Here is a 23,919-nt window from a genome sequence, read left to right on the forward strand (position 1 = left end):
TTGTTACATACAGTATCGTATAAATATTTGGGTGTTCACCTAACCGAGAACCTCTCTTGGACAGACCATATTACAGCCGTTTGCGCAAAAGCTTCAAGGACATTAGGTTACCTACGTGGTAATCTGAGTAATTCACCTTCCCACATCCGCAAATTGGCCTATCTGACATTTGTTCGTCCTCAGCTCGAGCATGCATCTTCCATTCGGTCGCCATATCCTACATACTTAATCGACATGATTGAATCAGTCCAGAACCGAGCTGCCCGTTTGATTTCACGTAATTATAGCCATCACTCCAGCGTAACGCAAATGAAAGTCGATGATTCCATACAGCCTTTAGTTCTTCGCCGTAATATCGCTCTGTTATCCTTGTTTCACAAATATGTTTATAATGCCACACAATCCACACTACCTATCCAGACCGCCTCGAACACGTCTCGTCGTTTAAATAACCACTTAAGCTTTGCGCGCATGTACGGTACGAAACATGCTTTTAACTTTTCCGCACTCCCTACCGCCATTTGCTTTTGGAATAATCTGCCTGATCACATTGCTTCCGAGTCAGATCAAGAAAAATTTCGTCATCTCCTACAGGAGCATTGTTCATAATAGCACTTACAAATAACTTTATCTTGTTTCTTACACTTTGCAATCGGCTTCGAACTTCTTGTGATATTTGTGATGTATTGCTATCTCGCTCCTGTGAATTGCTATTTTATGCTGCGTCGTGTGTTCACTTGTATGACCTGTATATATTATTGCTTTTTTGCGTCTTTTTTCCTGAATATCACTTCAAGAATTATACTCCCTGATATGTTCATTCTTTGTGTATTTTACTTTCTAGTATTAATGCCTTACGTTAAGTTTTACTCATGTTTTTTTCTTAAGTGTACCTTTGTGGCCTTTCATTACTACAGTTGCTCGTGTTTTATGGTTTTATCTTGGTAATAATGTTGGTGAGCCCTGAATTGAGGTGTATTTTTTGTATACCACTTTAGAAGGCTGCTTACTCTGTAACCACCCTTACACAATGCCCCCATAGGGTCTGTAAGGTATTTTAAATAAATAAATAAATAAATAAATAAATAAATAAATAAATAAATAAATAAATGCAAACCAGGTCTACTACTTTAAACTGCTGCAGTGGGTTAATCGAATCAAACCACTTATCACTGCAGGAGAACACAGCTGTGCATACCCGATCCGTGATCATAAACGGAGAACGCCTGTGGTGCAAACTAATTATGGTCGCCAAAAGCTAAATTTTCTGTCTGCTAAGGTGTTGAATACCTCTGGAATGCACATGGTTTTCTACAGATCCTTTACTGTTTAGGAATGGAAATGCAGACACTTCTTGGTTAATTAGCCGGTGTGGTGGCTGAGTGTTATGGCGCTCAGCTGCTGGACCGAAAGACGCGGGTTTGATCCAGGCCGCAGCAGTCGAATTTCGATGAAGGCGAAATTCTAGAGGCCCGTGTGCTGCGCGATGTCAGTGCACGTTAAAGAACCCCAGGTGGTCTTAATTTCCGGAGCTCTTCACTACGGTGTCTCTCATAGCCTTAGTCACATTGGGACGTTAGAGCCCTATAAACCAAACCAAACTTCTCGGTTAATTCATTAAGTTTATACAAAACTCATTGATACCTGTTATTACTAGGCCGTGACAAAATCGGTTGAATCGCCAATACGTGTTCCGCGGTTTACACATGGATTAAGGTAAGAAATGCTTGCCATTGGATACAAAAATTATTCTGGTGTCCTAGTTTTGCTTTTGTTGTTCATGATGGAGAGATGGCACAGGAAGAACACGATGTCGGAAAGCGAATGACGCGTGTTACATGTGCGTTATCTTTTCGTCATGAACGTTATCCAACTCACCGAACTTTCGGCTTCGCTTTTCTTGTATACTGGTTTAGATTTTTGTATTGCAAGTTTCGCACTTCATGTTTTTTATTGCTTGTGCCCTTTGCATGCAATCCTGGATGTGTCAGCAGAAGCCGCGTATTCTTACAACGTTCGATCTTTTGAGACTGATGTTCAGGGCGGTACAATTTTTCCTTTGAAAGAGTTGTTTACATTGTATCCTTACTACTGGCCGAAGTATTACGCCTGAGTTCTGTTCGTTGCTGCAAAAAATTATTAGAAGAGTCCAAGGCCTCTTCAGGCTCAGAGCATTTAGCCCTGGCCTCTTCTTAGACATTGTCTGAGGAAGGAATAAAGGAACAAAATAACAAAAAACAGACTGCCGTGGGACTCCTCGCACATATCAACCACGGAGAACTATGTATGGTGTCTTGCAAAAAGGCCTCAAGTTGTGCCTTTATTTAGGCGAGAAAAAAAATGGCAAACCGATTCCACCAGTGTGATTCCAAATTCAACGACACTTCGGTGTTGATTTATCATCACCGCAGTTCATTTCGTTAAGTTTACTCCATACCACTTTTCGTTACTTGTGGCTGCAGTACCTCTTAGTACAAGAGCACAACCTCACCTTGAATAAATGCTATTCGTTTCTTACGGATGGATTATGGAATAAACCGCAGCAAAGTCAAAAATGCAGTAAGATTGGAAGTTCACCCAAATATTGTCATAAATATGGTTTCAGTTTCATAACAGCACTACCACGGAGACACCGTGTTCACAACAAATTCGCATCAAAATCTCTAAACGCCAGCGGAAACAGACCGTAAAAGAAACATACATGCCAGTTCGTAAGATAAACATACATGCCAGTACATGGCTCCCTAACCGTCGCAGGTGCAGGGGGACCTATAAAGCTAAGGACGCACTGGCGCTCAGAGGATGCCTAGCGATGGGTAGGAGTTCACTGCTTACGCTTCGCGCTTTAATGTCACCTAAATTAAGCGTATCTGTGATTTGCATGCATCGTCCTTCCGCGAAAACTGAAAGTGTCATGTGATCTCTCTTTTTATTCGATTACGGCAGGGGCTGGCGCGCACGCCGAAACCCCACTACCAAAAATTATGTGCCACAGCTTCCCCATCTAGGAAAAGAGACGGGCTTCAGCCGGCCGTAATGCAATGCACCGGCCTCCACCCGTGGACTCGGCCTCGTTGATCACCGAAGTCCCAGCACCCGGTAAAGTTAAGATGCCCGGGATCGCTGATTGCTTGGTGGCCGGTCTAAAGCGTCCACCATCACTTCCCCTGTGAGAACAGATGCTTGGTGAAAAGTATCTTCAGAAGATCCCACGTGGTATTGATAAAATAGGACGTATGTAGGATCTAATTTTAGGCGTTTCAGATCTGAAAATCATAGGTCGAAATAGGAAATGTGGCTGATTAATGCACTGATTTTTTTCATTGCAAATCGCTCTTAGCAGGACGGCTTTGATGGCGCAGCGCATGCACTCTCGAGATGCAGTTGCTTCGGGCTGACGATTGCCCCACGTGCGTGAAGAGCACGCGCGCTGCGCCTTTTTAGGAAGAAGAAGAAAACTATATGAATTGATGCTGTGAAAGGCGTCACAGCCAGGATATCTGTATCGTAGTATTTAGAACTGGCGTATTTGTGAATATTGACATTATTAAAAAAAAGGACTGCATTGCACAATTTACTTCGATAGAGAAAGGATCGGCTTAGGTGTTTAAATATTTTCCAGGCGCAAGCACATCTAACGCTATTCGTGCTATCCCTGCGGAAATATAATTTTAGCCACAGATTTGGGATTAAATATATAAAAGCTCTCCTGATCCGCCTCGGAGTCGGTTAGATCCCGGCCGCCACCGTCGCATTTCAATAGAGAGGTAATACTAGATCCCCTTTTGCTGTGCGATGCCAGTTCATGGTTCAGAACCCCATGTGGTTTAAATGATCTGGAGCTCTCTACTGCGGCGTCCCTCATAGCCCGGGTCGCTTTGGGACCTTAAACCCTACAAAGTCATAGATCACCTTCATTTCGACTAGCAGATCAATCCTCCTTGGTTCTCTGTCCTCTTCAGCGCTCTTACTGCCTCTTTTGGGTTTGAACTCCCACATTACAGACCTTAACTATTTATTTACAGCATATCCGGCAGTTCCGTAGCATTCCAGCATGCTTGTGGCATAAAATATTGACAAAAACAAACAAGTGAACAGACAAAAAATCAATGGCATGGTGACTACAAAACAAAGCGTTCTCACGTTCAACACACGTAATACAAGCCAAAACAACCGCACAGTACAACAGTAACTCTATTAATTACAAATTATTCATCAGTTGAGCGAAGCGGACACCGTCAACTGCGACTACATCCGCTTTAAAGCATTGCATTTCGAAATTGTTTCTCTGAAGAAAAGAAAATTATGTAATTTGTCCGACATTTAATTCCTGTATTTTTACTGCTGTAATCCCACATACTTGAGATGTAGTGGGGAGATTTCATGTATTGAGATTTCTCTTTACGACTTGAGTTACATGAATGACATGCATTTGATTCAGCCGGTTTACCTTCCGCCTTCTGCCGAAAGGTTTGAGTCCTTTGTTTGGCTTTATTTTTGCGACACTAGCTCTCTGGCAAAATTGTTTAATATAAACCTCGCCGAGCGGCTATGTATACCTGCAGTTCTATCGACCAGGCACCTTTGACGGGGGTCACATAGGTGGAACGGTATTCCAAGGGCGGTTATACTATAACTAGTGTGCCGCGTTTTTCAGTATTTGAGGAGCGCCACGAAGACTTTGTATCACGAGGTTAAGGATACCCGGGCCCTTTTTAAGCGTGTTGTTAATGTGGTGCTTAAACGAAAGATCTGCTGAAAAAGCACACCTAGATATTTGACTTCTGGTACCACAACGTTAAGCCTGCAATTTTTCTTTAAATCGCTCGGTGTGCTTTTCCATCTTATTTGTAACCACTCTCAATAGCCTTGACGATTCTGCCCCGTAGGTTTGTCTTGCTTAGATAGCGCTGTTATATAGTGTCCGCCTGAGGTATATTTTAAATCTGGCGTTCACCCCATAACAGCGCCTCCCAAATGCGCTCAAATTCATTTTTGTTGTCCTAGTTATTTCACTGTAGTTTTCATGATGTACAGGGACTACTTTCTTTAAGTAGATGTATTTGCTTACCTCTTCCAATCCTCCAGTGCTTATCATAATCTGTTGCTCTCTTCCGAGGCTGCTCATCATCCCTTTAAATTTATTGTTATTGATTTTTACAGCCACGGTTTGGCTTTGCATATCTAGGTCCTGGATCATGCATTAAAGCGCGGCCTTTGAGCTGCTGAGGAAGGCGATGTCATCAGCAAGCTGGAGATCGCTATGGTATTCACTATTAGCTTTTATGCCCGCCTCTTACCAATCCAATTCTCTGTATGGTACCTGTAAAGACGCAGTGAATAGTATAGAGATATCCTGTCTCCCTGCATTATTCACTTTCTGATCAGTAGTTTATCACCTATTTTGTGAAAGACAAAGGCCATTATGCAGCACATGTTTTCATACATTCGAAACACACCCACAACCCCCCCACACACACACACCTACGCATGCACGCACACAGGCACGCACGCAAGCACACAGACACACACACGAGGGTTGATCGAGAAATAAGGTTACCATCAATTTTAGAAACACACAGCATTGTTTATACGCAAAGAAATTTACAAGATCGGAAAGATGATGCTTTGCTCTAGATGTATACATTATCACCATTTTTTTCTACGCATTTTAATGGACGTTGCTTCAATTTCGGTATGCCAATATCGTAGAACTCCGCCGCCAACCAGCTGAGGAAGCGTTTCACCTCTTCCTTGACATCATTGTCGCTCCGGAAGCGTTGCCCACCAAATATTTCTTTTGACTTGAGGAACAAGTGATTATCACTAGGCGCCAGGTCTGGACTCTACGGGGGGTGGGGCATGACAGTCCACCCAATGTTTCTCAAAAGTTCCAGAATTGCGCGAGACGTGAGGTCGGGCTTTTGTGTCATGAAGCGGTACACGGGATGCCAGTCGTCCTTGCCCGGAGGATATGGAGAACTAGCGAGGCAATAGACGCAACTTACGGACAGGGCCTCTTTTCGTTAAATACAACATGGGGCACGACACCGCATCGAGTGTGCAGCGTACTCAGCTACTGCTATTGCAGTGAATAGTATAGAGATATCCTGTCTCCCTGCATTATTCACTTTCTGATCAGTAGTTTATCACCTATTTTGTGAAAGACAAAGGCCATTATGCAGCACATGTTTTCATACATTCGAAACACACCCACAACCCCCCCACACACACACACTTACGCATGCACGCACAGAGGCACGCACGCAAGCACACAGACACACACACGAGGGTTGATCGAGAAATAAGGTTACCATCAATTTTAGAAACACACAGCATTGTTTATACGCAAAGAAATTTACAAGATCGGAAAGATGATGCTTTGCTCTAGATGTATACATTATCACCATTTTTTTCTACGCATTTTAATGGACGTTGCTTCAATTTCGGTATGCCAATATCGTAGAACTCCGCCGCCAACCAGCTGAGGAAGCGTTTCACCTCTTCCTTGACATCATTGTCGCTCCGGAAGCGTTGCCCACCAAATATTTCTTTTGACTTGAGGAACAAGTGATTATCACTAGGCGCCAGGTCTGGACTCTACGGGGGGTGGGGCATGACAGTCCACCCAATGTTTCTCAAAAGTTCCAGAACTGCGCGAGACGTGAGGTCGGGCTTTTGTGTCATGAAGCGGTACACGGGATGCCAGTCGTCCTTGCCCGGAGGATATGGATAGCTCGCCTGAGTTTCCAAATTTTTGCACAATAGCTGTCTGAGTGGACTGTTGTCCCAGGATTAATGAAATCGCACAGCAGTATCCCCTTACAATATCAAAAAACACTGCCCATGACTTTGCCAGCAGAACGAGGTTGTTTGAACTTCTTTTCGACTGGTGGCCCTGGGTGACACCACTGCTTGGATTTCGTCATTTTTTTTATTGCACATACTGCTCTCTATGGTGACCGGCATTGCAGGAGTGGTTACAAATAAAAAGAACAAGGTATTATGTCTTAATATGAAAAGGCTCTGTACTTGCAAACTCTTCAGGAGGCAAACTACGCAAGGAACAATCACTGTTGTTCCAGATTTTAATCAACATGGGAAAATATGAAAACTTGAAACAGTCTAAAAAAGAAAGAAAAGGCACATTGTTCAGGGGGTCTAATCAGCCATCGACACTGGAGCAGCGACATCAACGCTTGCGACGGAACTGCATTGGCCAGGCGCCCAACTTTGGTAGCAGTGCGAAGAAGCTTCAAGGCATCGAACGTTCTGCAGTGCTTGATGACATCGGCCGTAGACTTCAAACTGGTTTTGCTAAAAAGGAAGTTGTATTTATCTTCAGCAATTCCTTTAAGCAAAAATCCAACTTTTAACTTCTTCAGGTACTAGGTAATAGGATCGATACCAAGCACATCCACCACAACTGTTACGTATTCAGCATTCACTGAGTAAGTCAGGAGCGTCCTTTTAAGAGGTTGAGTGACGGGGGCGGAGATCTCAACCAGGTCAGGCCGAGCAGCTTCCTGTTCCTCTACGGATCTGATATTCTCCGCTTCCCCGTGGACACAAAGCATGTGACAATATGCACCCAGGGGCTATTTTTGGACCTCAAGAATGCATTCGACACTGTACAGCACATTTTGATAAAAAGCTTTATATCCTTAGCGTACGTCGAAAAGCACTCAGTTTAATCAAAATTTATCTATGTGATCGCTACTAGCATGTTAACAATATCAGTATATCATAGAGTAAATTGCAAATTCTCTATGGTGTGGTTCAAGAATCCATTTTAGGGCTGTTTTTATCCCTGGTATACATCAATGATATTACCTCAGTCCCGGGCTTTACCATCATAATTTTACATGCGGATGACACCAATGTCTTCTTCAGTGGAGAAAAGAACGCAAGCTTGAAAAAGGCTGCTAATGAATACTTGCCTAAATTATCACGATGGCTTTTAAATAACAAATTGATTACAAATGCAAGTAATACAAAGTACATAATATTTAAGGCCATAAATTGAAGACACTATTCAACCATAAATGCGACCTATGACGAAACTGTGATAGAAAAGGTAAAAAAACAAAAATTTTTGTGCCTATGGTTCAGTTAACAGGTTTTATGGAATATGCATGTTAATATATTAAAGGGTGATTTGGCGCTAATAATTGGGAGAATCTACACAATCAGGAATCTGATACCCACCTCCTTAAAACAGGTATTCTATTTTTCTCTTTATTTCTATACAATGTTATGGATCAATGGTCGACGGAACGACGACAGCTTATAATTATAATAAATTAACTATCCCACAAGAATGGTGCTACGCTTGTGTGAGAACTAGCGAGGCAATAGACGCAACTTACGGACAGGGCCTCTTTTCGTTAAATACAACATGGGGCACGACACCGCATCGAGTATGCAGCGTACTCAGCTACTGCTATTGCAGGTGACCGTCACTTGGGCCGTTTGCTCAGCACTTCCCGGCACGTGCAGACTGCGCACCGATGATGCGACACCACCTCTGCTTGCCTTGGTAATCACGGCGCCGAATAGAGACCAGAATTTAGCGCACATCTGGCAACGGCGATTGGGGACTACAATGGACAGCACAGAAGGAGGACTTAAAAGCCAGCCAGCAAGTGTCCACTTCGGGCACGACACCTCATCGAGTATGCAGCGTACTCAGCTACTGTTATTGCAGGTTAGTTACGTTCGGTGTGCTGCATGCTTTAGGAGTAAAAACTGCTGTTTGATCGCGGTGTCGTGTCCACTTGAGTGGATTGATGTCTTAAAGAGTTCTAATTCTAATTTACTTCTGTGTTCGCTCTACTCTGCAATGTTTGATTTGCTCCTCTTGCTTTCTGGCGACGTTGAGATGAACCCAGGTCCAATGTCAAAAGCTGAGGCAGATGCGTTTGCCTCGGCTCTTGAGTCGATACAGAAACTAGAGGCCGCACAAGAGGCGCTCTTGACAGAATTAAAAAGCGCAAAGGACAAACAAGGTGCCACTAATAATGAACTCATCATTCGAACAGCCAAGGTTGCGGCGCTTGAGTTGGCCACATCCTCAGAAAACGCTGTAGATTCGAGCATGAAGGAAAAAGGAATCAAAACTTTAAGTGATGTCTCAGATCAGCTGCAAACAATAACTTCAAGATGTGAGGACGCAGAAAACAGGCTCAGACGAAGTAATTTGCTGATTTTCGGGATAGAAGATGACCCTGATGAGGACTGGGCTACCACTGAAAAGGAAGTCATAAAATTCTGCTCTGAAAAACAGCAAACTGAAACAATCAGTTCGCAATTCGAACGCGTACTTAGGCTTGGGAAATACCAAGAAGGAATGAACAGACCTATAATAGCTAAACTAACTTTTTTAAAGAGAAGCAACGCATCTTGTCATCTGCACACAAATTAAAAGGCTTAAAATATTCAATCGGGGAAGATTTCTCCCCAGCTACGCGACACGCTAGAAAGAAGCTGCTTGACTTCTCCAAACCTCAAAAAGTTCCTTTTAAACTGTCAGCAGATCGGCTGTTTATAAGGAATCAGACTTACGCATACGACAAAAACACTGATACCGTTGTCATGTCGCAAAGATAGCTAGACATAAGCACTTGCTCACGGGCTCTTCCACAGTCAAAGATACCTATCAATGGGTCTTTGTTGACACTATCTTACGCAAACATACGGAGCATCATGCCCAAGCGCAAATTAGTTTGCTCTCTGCTTGACGATAACGAATCTAATATTCTTGTTCTTACCGAAAGATGGCTAAATCCTGACAATACTGACGACGAAATTCTTCCTGATAACCATTCTTATAATATTTACCGCAAAGATCGAACTAGCAAGAGAGGCGCGGGTGCTCATCTTGGAGTTAAAAAGTCATTATCTTCCCTTATTATCGACTCGAGCTCATCTCTTGAGATTGTGTGGGTTGAAGTAAAAATAAATACGACCAAACTACCGGTAGGTGCTTGCTACCGTCCACCTGACTTCAGCACTTCTTTCGTTACAGAACTACGCAATAGCATAACCACGGCCCTCCAGCTCTGTCCTGCGCATTCTGTTTACTTATTCGGTGATTTTAACTCTCCGCTCATAAATTGGCGTAATCTATCATCATCTTGTCGAACATCTGTGGATTTTCTTAACTTAACTTTAGATGTTAACCTGTTCCAGGTCGTTAACACACCAACCCGCGGTACTAACATTCCAGATCCTATACTCACCAACACCCCCGAAAAAATTGAATCTGTTGTTCATCTAAACGGCTTTAGCGATCACGACCTTCTTCAGGTAACAATGAGTGTTCCACTACCCTTTTCAGGGATCACAAAGAAAATATTACGTGATTATATTAAAGCAAAATACTCTAAATTAAACGATGAACTTGAAGTATTTTTCAACCGCACGCTACTTCCTTCTTTTTATAATCACTCGGTGGAAGATAACTGGGTATGTTTCAAGAATAAAATGTCTACTCTAATTAACAAATATATCCCGTTGATCTCGATAACAAATGACAAAACAAATCCTTGGTTTACTAATGCCCTACGTAAGCTCAGGAATAAAAAGAAACGTCGGTACAATACCGCTAAACGCGTCAATAATGCTCCTTCGTGGGAAAGGTACAGCATTTGCTTAAAAACGTACTGCTCTGCTTTTGCTGCAGCTAAAATTAAATATTTCTCCACAGATTTACCTTCTCTCTTAAATTCGAATCCAAAAAAGTTTTGGCGAGTTATATCACCTGACCGTGCTGCGTCCGAGTGCTATCCCTTTCGATCAGTATTGTAAATTGTGCCGGTGTTGGTTGCTGCTGATAAGTTGAGATGCCCAGGGCAAAGATGGCCTTCGTCAGGCGTGAATTTCACGGCAACCGCTACGCTCATCGTGAAAAAGCAAAAGGATGTCCACGACCGAATGAGATCCCGAACGCCGAACGCGCCAGCTCCTCGACATCGAAGCTTTCAAGATTTTCTCTGTGCTTCCAGGAAGAGGATGTGCTACAGAGCAGCAGCCAATATGCCTTAATGGACATGGACGGCATTTTTGCCGCAATTACACAGATTTGTGTGTGCAGAGAGGTCGGTGGAAGTGTTGAGCTCATCGAAATTGTGACAAAACGGGTAGGTGTTGCAAGCGTTTACAGTTTGAACTGTGAAGGGTGTAGTGCCGCACAACGATTTGAGACGTCGAAGAAAACTACTTCTGGCCGCTATGAAGCCAACCTCAGGTTAGTGTATGCCTTGAGGTCCATTGGTAAGGGAATGGCTGCAGGAAATATACTCTGTGCTATGCTAAACCTTCCTAAGCCGCCGACAAAGTTTGCGAAATACAATCAAGAGCTTCTAGGTCACATCGAAGCTGCTGCTCAGGAGTCGATGAAAAGGGCAGCTGACGAAGCTGTGTCAGCTGAATGAGGGGGATAAAGACATCGCAGTTGCTCTTGATGGAAGCTGGCAGAAGCGAGGCCATACTTCCAATAACGGCATAGTCTCTGCGACCAGTGTAGACTCTGGGAAAGTGCTGGATGTGGAGGTTTTGTCTAAACGTTGTCCAAAGTGCAGCATCAAGGGTACAAACAGTGACCCCCTTCATAGAGAGGTGTGCCAAAGCAACTACCAAGGCACCAGCGGTGGAATGGAAGTCGCAGGAGCACTGAAAATTTTCGGCAGGAGTGAGGAGCTTCACGGCGTTCGATACGTCAAATACCTTGGGGATGGTGACAGCAAGGCTTTTATGGCTGTGAAGGCACAAATGCCATATGGTGATTCCGCTGAAATATCCAAGGTTGAGTGCATAGGGCACGTGCAAAAAAGGATGAGCACAAGGTTACGAAGACTAAAAAAAGTAAACAAAGCAGGAAAACTCTCTGATGGAAAGAGCCTCTCAGGCCGAGGCCGACTGACTGATGCAGTAATAGACAAGCTCCAGACGTACTATGGTTTGGCTATCAGAAGAAATGTAGGAAACCTGGATGAAATGAGAAAGGCCGTTTGGGCAACCTTCTTCCACTTATCGGCCACAGACGATGACCCATGCCATGGACTTTGCCCAAAGGGACCTGATACGTGGTGTGCCTTCAACAGAAGTCAGTCAGAGGGCAAGCCATTTTTCCACAAGGAGAGTTTGCCTGCGTCTGTCTTGGAGGCTATCAAACCCATTTATAGGGAGCTATCGAAGGCTGAGCTCCTAGAAAAGTGCCTGCATGGGCGAACTCAAAATGCAAATGAGTCGTTCAACCATGTTGTTTGGGAACGCGCGCCAAAGAATGTGTTTGTTAGGCTTCGGACCCTACGGATGGCAACACTGGATGCTGTTCTTTCATTTAATGATGGTAGCATCGCACGGGCCAACGTTTTGAAGGCGTGTGGATTGAACCCAGGGAGCAACACCATCAAGTGGCTGAGGGAAGCTGACCATAAGCGCATGTACTTTGCGGACCGAGCAACACGACAGCTTACAAAAGAGGCCCGACAGTCAAAACGACAAGCCGAAAAGCGAAAAAAAGACAGCGACAGTGACTACGAAGCAGGGGGTATTAAACTAATTACTATGGAGGCGTTTCTGCGAATAAAAAATGGTTTTTCACATCTTTTTTCTCTTTACGCTCTATTATCTCAAAACAGTGTTTTTTTCTTACAAAGGTACCATTATTTCCAATGCCTTTCAAGACAGACGGCTGATTTTTTTTTGCAATCATCTACATACGTGTTGCCAACTACTGAACTAGAATTAAGCAATTTCACTGAGCAGTTATTCTGTTATGAATTTTGAAATGCGCAAAGAAAGGCCAGATTTGTGTACTACCGGAAAAAATTTTATTAAAAATCGAATTTTCAACACAATTCAAATATTCTAGTTCAGTAAAAAGAACACACAATTTGGCAAACAATGATATATGTATTATTATGCTACTGTTATTAGTTAGTGAGAAACATGTACCTCAACATGGCCTAAAATGCATGGGAAGTATAGGGCTTACCCTGTGCCCTTAATACGTTTTTTTTCATCGATTTTTTCAGCCGCGAGGATCATACCAATGTACCTGATGTTGCTGATTTTGACTGGCAATTCATGAAATGTATTGAAATCTCGGTGGAGGGAATTGCATGTCTTATTATTAATTTGAAGTTTTCTACTTCATCTGGTATTGACAATATTAGTTCCAAGGTATTAAAAAAATACCATTTCTATATCCAGTAACAATCTGTACCATATACTCAAGCAGTCTTTGTCATCGGGACAGCTGCCCAATGACTGGAAAATGCCCAAAATCATACCCTTATTTAAAACTGGGGATAAACAATCCCCGGAAAACTACCGTCCAATTTCATTGACCTGCATTTGCTGCAAGATGCTCGAACATATAATGGCTACTCATATTTATAATCACCTAGAGTCCAATAATTTCTTTTTTCGCCATCAACATGGTTTCAGGAAAGGATTATCATGTGAGACACAGTTACTCGAATTCACGACTGATCTGCACCTTAACATGAACAATAACCAGCAGACCGATTGCATTTTCCTTGACTTTTCCAAAGCATTTGATCGTGTAGCTCATTGTCGCCTTATTGCTAAATTAACTGCACTTCGAATTGACTCCTTCACTCTAACATGGCTTCGTAATTTTCTTTCGAATCGTCAACAGTTCACAGTAGTTAATAATATTGCTTCGTGTCCTACTTACGTTACTTCTGGTGTGCCTCAGGGCAGTGTTTTGGGCCCTTTACTCTTCCTAATTTACATAAATGATTTGCCACTTAATGTTTCTTCTCGTTTACGTATTTTCGCTGACGACTGCATTATTTACAGATCAATTAACAGTACTGACGACCACCTGGCCCTTCAAAATGACCTTAGCCTAATTCATAGTTGGTGTAACACCTGGTTAATGGCTTTAAATGTGTCAAAATGTCAGGTAATTTCTTTTAGTCGTAAGCGTGACAACTCACATTTTTTATACAACGTCAGTAATAATGAATTGTTACATACAGTATCGTATAAATATTTGGGTGTTCACCTAACCGAGAACCTCTCTTGGACAGACCATATTACAGCCGTTTGCGCAAAAGCTTCAAGGACATTAGGTTACCTACGTGGTAATCTGAGTAATTCACCTTCCCACATCCGCAAATTGGCCTATCTGACATTTGTTCGTCCTCAGCTCGAGCATGCATCTTCCATTCGGTCCCCATATCCTACATACTTAATCGACATGATTGAATCAGTCCAGAACCGAGCTGCCCGTTTCATTTCACGTAATTATAGCCATCACTCCAGCGTAACGCAAATGAAAGTCGATGATTCCATACAGCCTTTAGTTCTTCGCCGTAATATCGCTCTGTTATCCTTGTTTCACAAATATGTTTATAATGCCACACAATCCACACTACCTATCCAGACCGCCTCGAACACGTCTCGTCGTTTAAATAACCACTTAAGCTTTGCGCGCATGTACGGTACGAAACATGCTTTTAACTTTTCCGCACTCCCTACCGCCATTTGCTTTTGGAATAATCTGCCTGATCACATTGCTTCCGAGTCAGATCAAGAAAAATTTCGTCATCTCCTACAGGAGCATTGTTCATAATAGCACTTACAAATAACTTTATCTTGTTTCTTACACTTTGCAATCGGCTTCGAACTTCTTGTGATATTTGTGATGTATTGCTATCTCGCTCCGGTGAATTGCTATTTTATGCTGCGTCGTGTGTTCACTTGTATGACCTGTATATATTATTGCTTTTTTGCGTCTTTTTTCCTGAATATCACTTCAAGAATTATACTCCCTGATATGTTCATTCTTTGTGTATTTTACTTTCTAGTATTAATGGCTTACGTTAAGTTTTACTCATGTTTTTTTCTTAAGTGTACCTTTGTAGCCTTTCATTACTACAGTTGCTCGTGTTTTATGGTTTTATCTTGGTAATAATGTTGGTGAGCCCTGAATTGAGGTGTATTTTTTGTATACCACTTTAGAAGGCTGCTTACTCTGTAACCACCCTTACACAATGCCCCCATAGGGTCTATAAGGTATTTTAAATAAATAAATAAATAAATAAATAAATAAATAAATAAATAAATAAATAAATGCAAACCAGGTCTACTACTTTAAACTGCTGCAGTGGGTTAATCGAACCAAACCACTTATCACTGCAGGAGAACACAGCTGTGCATACCCGATCCGTGATCATAAACGGAGAACGCCTGTGGTGCAAACTAATTATGGTCGCCAAAAGCTAAATTTTCTGTCTGCTAAGGTGTTGAATACCTCTGGAATGCACATGGTTTTCTACAAATCCTTTACTGTTTAGGAATGGAAATGCAGACACTTCTTGGTTAATTAGCCGGTGTGGTGGCTGAGTGTTATGGCGCTCAGCTGCTGGACCGAAAGACGCGGGTTTGATCCAGGCCGCAGCAGTCGAATTTCGATGAAGGCGAAATTCTAGAGGCCCGTGTGCTGTGCGATGTCAGTGCACGTTAAAGAACCCCAGGTGGTCTTAATTTCCGGAGCTCTTCACTACGGTGTCTCTCATAGCCTTAGTCACATTGGGACGTTAGAGCCCTATAAACCAAACCAAACTTCTTGGTTAATTCATTAAGTTTATACAAAACTCATTGATACCTGTTATTACTAGGCCGTGACCAAATCGGTTGAATCGCCAATACGTGTTCCGCGGTTTACACATGGATTAAGGTAAGAAATGCTTGCCATTGGATACAAAAATTATTCTGGTGTCCTAGTTTTACTTTTGTTGTTCATGATGGAGAGATGGCACAGGAAGAACACGATGTCGGAAAGCGAATGACGCGTGTTACATGTGCGTTATCTTTTCGTCATGAACGTTATCCAACTCACCGAACTTTCGGCTTCGCTTTTCTTGTATACTGGTTTAGATTTTTGTATTGCAAGTTTCGCACTTCATGTTTTTTATTGCTTGTGCCCTTTGCATGCAATCCTGGATGTGTCAGCAGAAGCCGCGTATTCTTACAACGTTCGATCTTTTGAGACTGATGTTCAGGGCGGTACAATTTTTCCTTTGAAAGAGTTGTTTACATTGTATCCTTACTACTGGCCGAAGTATTACGCCTGAGTTCTGTTCGTTGCTGCAAAAAATTATTAGAAGAGTCCAAGGCCTCTTCAGGCTCAGAGCATTTAGCCCTGGATTCTTCTTAGACATTGTCTGAGGAAGGAATAAAGGAACAAAATAACAAAAAACAGACTGCCGTGGGACTCCTCGCACATACCAACCACGGAGAACTATGTATGCTGTCTTGCAAAAAGGCCTCAAGTTGTGCCTTCATTTAGGCGAGAAAAAAAATGGCAAACCGATTCCACCAGTGTGATTCCAAATTCAACGACACTTCGGTGTTGATTTATCATCACCGCAGTTCATTTCGTTAAGTTTACTCCATACCACTTTTCGTTACTTGTGGCTGCAGTACCTCTTAGTACAAGAGCACAACCTCACCTTGAATAAATGCTATTCGTTTCTTACGGATGGATTATGGAATAAACAGCAGCAAAGTCAAAAATGCAGTAAGATTGGAAGTTCACCCAAATATTGTCATAAATATGGTTTCAGTTTCATAACAGCACTACCACGGAGACACCGTGTTCACAACAAATTCGCAACAAAATCTCTAAACGCCAGCGGAAACAGACCGTAAAAGAAACATACATGCCAGTACATGGCTCCCTAACCGTCGCAGGTGCAGGGGGACCTATAAAGCTAAGGACGCACTGGCGCTCAGAGGATGCCTAGCGATGGGTAGGAGTTCACTGCTTACGCTTCGCGCTTTAATGTCACCTAAATTAAGCGTATCTGTGATTTGCATGCATCGTCCTTCCGCGAAAACTGAAAGTGTCATGTGATCTCTCTTTTTATTCGATTACGGCAGGGGCTGGCGCGCACGCCGAAACCCCACTACCAAAAATTATGTGCCACAGCTTCCCCATCTAGGAAAAGAGACGGGCTTCAGCCGGCCGTAATGCAATGCACCGGCCTCCACCCGTGGACTCGGCCTCGTTGATCACCGAAGTCCCAGCACCCGGTAAAGTTAAGATGCCCGGGATCGCTGATTGCTTGGTGGCCGGTCTAAAGCGTCCACCATCACTTCCCCTGTGAGAACAGATGCTTGGTGAAAAGTATCTTCAGAAGATCCCACGTGGTATTGATAAAATAGGACGTATGTAGGATCTAATTTTAGGCGTTTCAGATCTGAAAATCATAGGTCGAAATAGGAAATGTGGCTGATTAATGCACTGATTTTTTTCATTGCAAATCGCTCTTAGCAGGACGGCTTTGATGGCGCAGCGCATGCACTCTCGAGATGCAGTTGCTTCGGGCTGACGATTGCCCCACGTGCGTGAAGAGCACGCTCGCTGCGCCTTTTTAGGAAGAAGAAGAAAACTATATGAATTGATGCTGTGAAAGGCGTCACAGCCAGGATATCTGTATCGTAGTATTTAGAACTGGCGTATTTGTGAATATTGACATTATTAAAAAAAAGGACTGCATTGCACAATTTACTTCGATAGAGAAAGGATCGGCTTAGGTGTTTAAATATTTTCCAGGCGCAAGCACATCTAACGCTATTCGTGCTATCCCTGCGGAAATATAATTTTAGCCACAGATTTGGGATTAAATATATAAAAGCTCTCCTGATCCGCCTCGGAGTCGGTTAGATCCCGGCCGCCACCGTCGCATTTCAATAGAGAGGTAATACTAGATCCCCTTTTGCTGTGCGATGCCAGTTCATGGTTCAGAACCCCATGTGGTTTAAATGATCTGGAGCTCTCTACTGCGGCGTCCCTCATAGCCCGGGTCGCTTTGGGACCTTAAACCCTACAAAGTCATAGATCACCTTCATTTCGACTAGCAGATCAATCCTCCTTGGTTCTCTGTCCTCTTCAGCGCTCTTACTGCCTCTTTTGGGTTTGAACTCCCACATTACAGACCTTAACTATTTATTTACAGCATATCCGGCAGTTCCGTAGCATTCAAGCATGCTTGTGGCATAAAATAATGACAAAAACAAACATGTGAACAGACAAAAAATCAATGGCATGGTGACTACAAAACAAAGCGTTCTCACGTTCAACACACGTAATACAAGCCAAAACAACCGCAAAGTACAACAGTAACTCTATTAATTACAAATTATTCATCAGTTGAGCGAAGCGGACACCGTCAACTGCGACTACATCCGCTTTAAAGCATTGCATTTCGAAATTGTTTCTCTGAAGAAAAGAATTTTATGTAATTTGTCCGACATTTAATTCCTGTATTTTTACTGCTGTAATCCCACATACTTGAGATGTAGTGGGGAGATTTCATGTATTGAGATTTCTCTTTACGACTTGAGTTACATGAATGACATGCATTTGATTCAGCCGGTTTACCTTCCGCCTTCTGCCGAAAGGTTTGAGTCCTTTGTTTGGCTTTATTTTTGCGACACTAGCTCTCTGGCAAAATTGTTTAATATAAACCTCGCCGAGCGGCTATGTATACCTGCAGTTCTATCGACCAGGCACCTTTGACGGGGGTCACATAGGTGGAACGGTATTCCAAGGGCGGTTATACTATAACTAGTGTGCCGCGTTTTTCAGTATTTGAGGAGCGCCACGAAGACTTTGTATCACGAGGTTAAGGATACCCGGGCCCTTTTTAAGCGTGTTGTTAATGTGGTGCTTAAACGAAAGATCTGCTGAAAAAGCACACCTAGATATTTGACTTCTGGTACCACAACGTTAAGCCTGCAATTTTTCTTTAAATCGCTCGGTGTGCTTTTCCATCTTATTTGTAACCACTCTCAATAGCCTTGACGATTCTGCCCCGTAGGTTTGTCTTGCTTAGATAGCGCTGTTATATAGTGTCCGCCTGAGGTATATTTTAAATCTGGCGTTCACCCCATAACAGCGCCTCCCAAATGCGCTCAAATTCATTTTTGTTGTCCTAGTTATTTCACTGTAGTTTTCATGATGTACAGGGACTACTTTCTTTAAGTAGATGTATTTGCTTACCTCTTCCAATCCTCCAGTGCTTATCATAATCTGTTGCTCTCTTCCGAGGCTGCTCATCATCCCTTTAAATTTATTGTTATTGATTTTTACAGCCACGGTTTGGCTTTGCATATCTAGGTCCTGGATCATGCATTAAAGCGCGGCCTTTGAGTTGCTGAGGAAGGCGATGTCATCAGCAAGCTGGAGATCGCTATGGTATTCTCTATTAGCTTTTATGCCCGCCTCTTACCAATCCAATTCTCTGTATGGTACCTGTAAAGACGCAGTGAATAGTATAGAGATATCCTGTCTCCCTGCATTATTCACTTTCTGATCAGTAGTTTATCACCTATTTTGTGAAAGACAAAGGCCATTATGCAGCACATGTTTTCATACATTCGAAACACACCCACAACCCCCCCCCCCCACACACACACCTACGCATGCACGCACACAGGCACGCACGCAAGCACACAGACACACACACGAGGGTTGATCGAGAAATAAGGTTACCATCAATTTTAGAAACACACAGCATTGTTTATACGCAAAGAAATTTACAAGATCGGAAAGATGATGCTTTGCTCTAGATGTATACATTATCACCATTTTTTTCTACGCATTTTAATGGACGTTGCTTCAATTTCGGTATGCCAATATCGTAGAACTCCGCCGCCAACCAGCTGAGGAAGCGTTTCACCTCTGCCTTGACATCATTGTCGCTCCGGAAGCGTTGCCCACCAAATATTTCTTTTGACTTGAGGAACAAGTTATTATCACTAGGCGCCAGGTCTGGACTCTACGGGGGGTGGGGCATGACAGTCCACCCAATGTTTCTCAAAAGTTCCAGAATTGCGCGAGACGTGAGGTCGGGCTTTTGTGTCATGAAGCGGTACACGGGATGCCAGTCGTCCTTGCCCGGAGGATATGGATAGCTCGCCTGAGTTTCCAAATTTTTGCACAATAGCTGTCTGAGTGGACTGTTGTCCCAGGAATAATGAAATCGCACAGCAGTATCCCCTTACAATATCAAAAAACACTGCCCATGACTTTGCCAGCAGAACGAGGTTGTTTGAACTTCTTTTCGACTGGTGGCCCTGGGTGACACCACTGCTTGGATTTCGTCATTTTTTTTATTGCACATACTGCTCTCTATGGTGACCGGCATTGCAGGAGTGGTTACAAATAAAAAGAACAAGGTATTATGTCTTAATATGAAAAGGCTCTGTACTTGCAAACTCTTCAGGAGGCAAACTACGCAAGGAACAATCACTGTTGTTCCAGATTTTAATCAACATGGGAAAATATGAAAACTTGAAACAGTCTAAAAAAGAAAGAAAAGGCACATTGTTCAGGGGGTCTAATCAGCCATCGACACTGGAGCAGCGACATCAACGCTTGCGACGGAACTGCATTGGCCAGGCGCCCAACTTTGGTAGCAGTGCGAAGAAGCTTCAAGGCATCGAACGTTCTGCAGTGCTTGATGACATCGGCCGTAGACTTCAAACTGGTTTTGCTAAAAAGGAAGTTGTATTTATCTTCAGCAATTCCTTTAAGCAAAAATCCAACTTTTAACTTCTTCAGGTACTAGGTAATAGGATCGATACCAAGCACATCCACCACAACTGTTACGTAGTCAGCATTCACTGAGTAAGTCAGGAGCGTCCTTTTAAGAGGTTGAGTGACGGGGGCGGAGATCTCAACCAGGTCAGGCCGAGCAGCTTCCTGTTCCTCTACGGATCTGATATTCTCCGCTTCCCCGTGGACACAAAGCATGTGACAATATGCACCCAGGGGCTATTTTTGGACCTCAAGAATGCATTCGACACTGTACAGCACATTTTGATAAAAAGCTTTATATCCATAGCGTACGTCGAAAAGCACTCAGTTTAATCAAAATTTATCTATGTGATCGCTACTAGCATGTTAACAATATCAGTATATCATAGAGTAAATTGCAAATTCTCTATGGTGTGGTTCAAGAATCCATTTTAGGGCTGTTTTTATCCCTGGTATACATCAATGATATTACCTCAGTCCCGGGCTTTACCATCACAATTTTACATGCGGATGACACCAATGTCTTCTTCAGTGGAGAAAAGAACGCAAGCTTGAAAAAGGCTGCTAATGAATACTTGCCTAAATTATCACGATGGCTTTTAAATAACAAATTGATTACAAATGCAAGTAATACAAAGTACATAACATTTAAGGCCATAAATTGAAGACACTATTCAACCATAAATGCGACCTATGACGAAACTGTGATAGAAAAGGTAAAAAAACAAAAATTTTTGTGCCTATGGTTCAGTTAACAGGTTTCATGGAATATGCATGTTAATATATTAAAGGGTGATTTGGCGCTAATAATTGGGAGAATCTACACAATCAGGAATCTGATACCCACCTCCTTAAAACAGGTATTCTATTTTTCTCTTTATTTCTATACAATGTTATGGATCAATGGTCGACGGAACGACGACAGCTTATAATTATAATAAATTAACTATCCCACAAGAAAGGTGCTACGCTTGTGTGAGAACTAGCGAGGCAATAGACGCAACTTACGGACAGGGCCTCTTTTCGTTAAATACAACATGGGGCACGACACCGCATCGAGTATGCAGCGTACTCAGCTACTGCTATTGCAGGTGACCGTCACTTGGGCCGTTTGCTCAGCACTTCCCGGCACGTGCAGACTGCGCACCGATGATGCGACACCACCTCTGCTTGCCTTGGTAATCACGGCGCCGAATCCAGACCAGAATTTAGCGCACATCTGGCAACGGCGATTGGGGACTACAATGGACAGCACAGAAGGAGGACTTTAAAGCCAGCCAGCAAGCGTCCACTTCGGGCACGACACCTCATCGAGTATGCAGCGTACTCAGCTACTGTTATTGCAGGTTAGTTACGTTCGGTGTGCTGCATGCTTTAGGAGTAAAAACTGCTGTTTAATCGCGGTGTCGTGTCCACTTGAGTGGATTGATGTCTTAAAGAGTTCTAATTCTAATTTACTTCTGTGTTCGCTCTACTCTGCAATGTTTGATTTGCTCCTCTTGCTTTCTGGCGACGTTGAGATGAACCCAGGTCCAATGTCAAAAGCTGAGGCAGATGCGTTTGCCTCGGCTCTTGAGTCGATACAGAAACTAGAGGCCGCACAAGAGGCGCTCTTGACAGAATTAAAAAGCGCAAAGGACAAACAAGGTGCCACTAATAATGAACTCATCATTCGAACAGCCAAGGTTGCGGCGCTTGAGTTGGCCACATCCTCAGAAAACGCTGTAGATTCGAGCATGAAGGAAAAAGGAATCAAAACTTTAAGTGATGTCTCAGATCAGCTGCAAACAATAACTTCAAGATGTGAGGACGCAGAAAACAGGCTCAGACGAAGTAATTTGCTGATTTTCGGGATAGAAGATGACCCTGATGAGGACTGGGCTACCACTGAAAAGGAAGTCATAAAATTCTGCTCTGAAAAACAGCAAACTGAAACGATCAGTTCGCAATTCGAACGCGTACTTAGGCTTGGGAAATACCAAGAAGGAATGAACAGACCTATAATAGCTAAACTAACTTTTTTAAAGAGAAGCAACGCATCTTGTCATCTGCACACAAATTAAAAGGCTTAAAATATTCAATCGGGGAAGATTTCTCCCCAGCTACGCGACACGCTAGAAAGAAGCTGCTTGACTTCTCCAAACCTCAAAAAGTTCCTTTTAAACTGTCAGCAGATCGGCTGTTTATAAGGAATCAGACTTACGCATACGACAAAAACACTGATACCGTTGTCATGTCGCAAAGATAGCTAGACATAAGCACTTGCTCACGGGCTCTTCCACAGTCAAAGATACCTATCAATGGGTCTTTGTTGACACTATCTTACGCAAACATACGGAGCATCATGCCCAAGCGCAAATTAGTTTGCTCTCTGCTTGACGATAACGAATCTAATATTCTTGTTCTTACCGAAAGATGGCTAAATCCTGACAATACTGACGACGAAATTCTTCCTGATAACCATTCTTATAATATTTACCGCAAAGATCGAACTAGCAAGAGAGGCGCGGGTGCTCATCTTGGAGTTAAAAAGTCATTATCTTCCCTTATTATCGACTCGAGCTCATCTCTTGAGATTGTGTGGGTTGAAGTAAAAATAAATACGACCAAACTACCGGTAGGTGCTTGCTACCGTCCAACTGACTTCAGCACTTCTTTCGTTACAGAACTACGCAATAGCATAACCACGGCCCTCCAGCTCTGTCCTGCGCATTCTGTTTACTTATTCGGTGATTTTAACTCTCCGCTCATAAATTGGCGTAATCTATCATCATCTTGTCGAACATCTGTGGATTTTCTTAACTTAACTTTAGATGTTAACCTGTTCCAGGTCGTTAACAAACCAACCCGCGGTACTAACATTCCAGATCCTATACTCACCAACACCCCCGAAAAAATTGAATCTGTTGTTCATCTAAACGGCTTTAGCGATCACGACCTTCTTCAGGTAACAATGAGTGTTCCACTACCCTTTTCAGGGATCACAAAGAAAATATTACGTGATTATATTAAAGCAAAATACTCTAAATTAAACGATGAACTTGAAGTATTTTTCAACCGCACGCTACTTCCTTCTTTTTATAATCACTCGGTGGAAGATAACTGGGTATGTTTCAAGAATAAAATGTCTACTCTAATTAACAAATATATCCCGTTGATCTCGATAACAAATGACAAAACAAATCCTTGGTTTACTAATGCCCTACGTAAGCTCAGGAATAAAAAGAAACGTCGGTACAATACCGCTAAACGCGTCAATAATGCTCCTTCGTGGGAAAGGTACAGCATTTGCTTAAAAACGTACTGCTCTGCTTTTGCTGCAGCTAAAATTA

General features: G+C 42.8%; 2 non-coding genes across 2 annotated transcripts; both read right to left on the reverse strand.

Moving 5' to 3' along the window:
* Positions 1-2,943: 2,943 nt before the first annotated feature.
* LOC144116560 (U1 spliceosomal RNA) lies at positions 2,944-3,107 on the reverse strand. Its single transcript, XR_013311891.1, has one exon. It is a non-coding gene; the product is annotated as a U1 spliceosomal RNA (small nuclear RNA).
* A 13,813-nt stretch (positions 3,108-16,920) lies between these two features.
* LOC144116561 (U1 spliceosomal RNA) lies at positions 16,921-17,084 on the reverse strand. The gene has a single exon (XR_013311892.1). It is a non-coding gene; the product is annotated as a U1 spliceosomal RNA (small nuclear RNA).
* Between the last annotated feature and the right edge of the window lie 6,835 nt (positions 17,085-23,919).

Source organism: Amblyomma americanum, chromosome 1 (genome assembly GCF_052857255.1).
Source record: "Amblyomma americanum isolate KBUSLIRL-KWMA chromosome 1, ASM5285725v1, whole genome shotgun sequence".
NCBI classification, from domain to species: domain Eukaryota; kingdom Metazoa; phylum Arthropoda; class Arachnida; order Ixodida; family Ixodidae; genus Amblyomma; species Amblyomma americanum.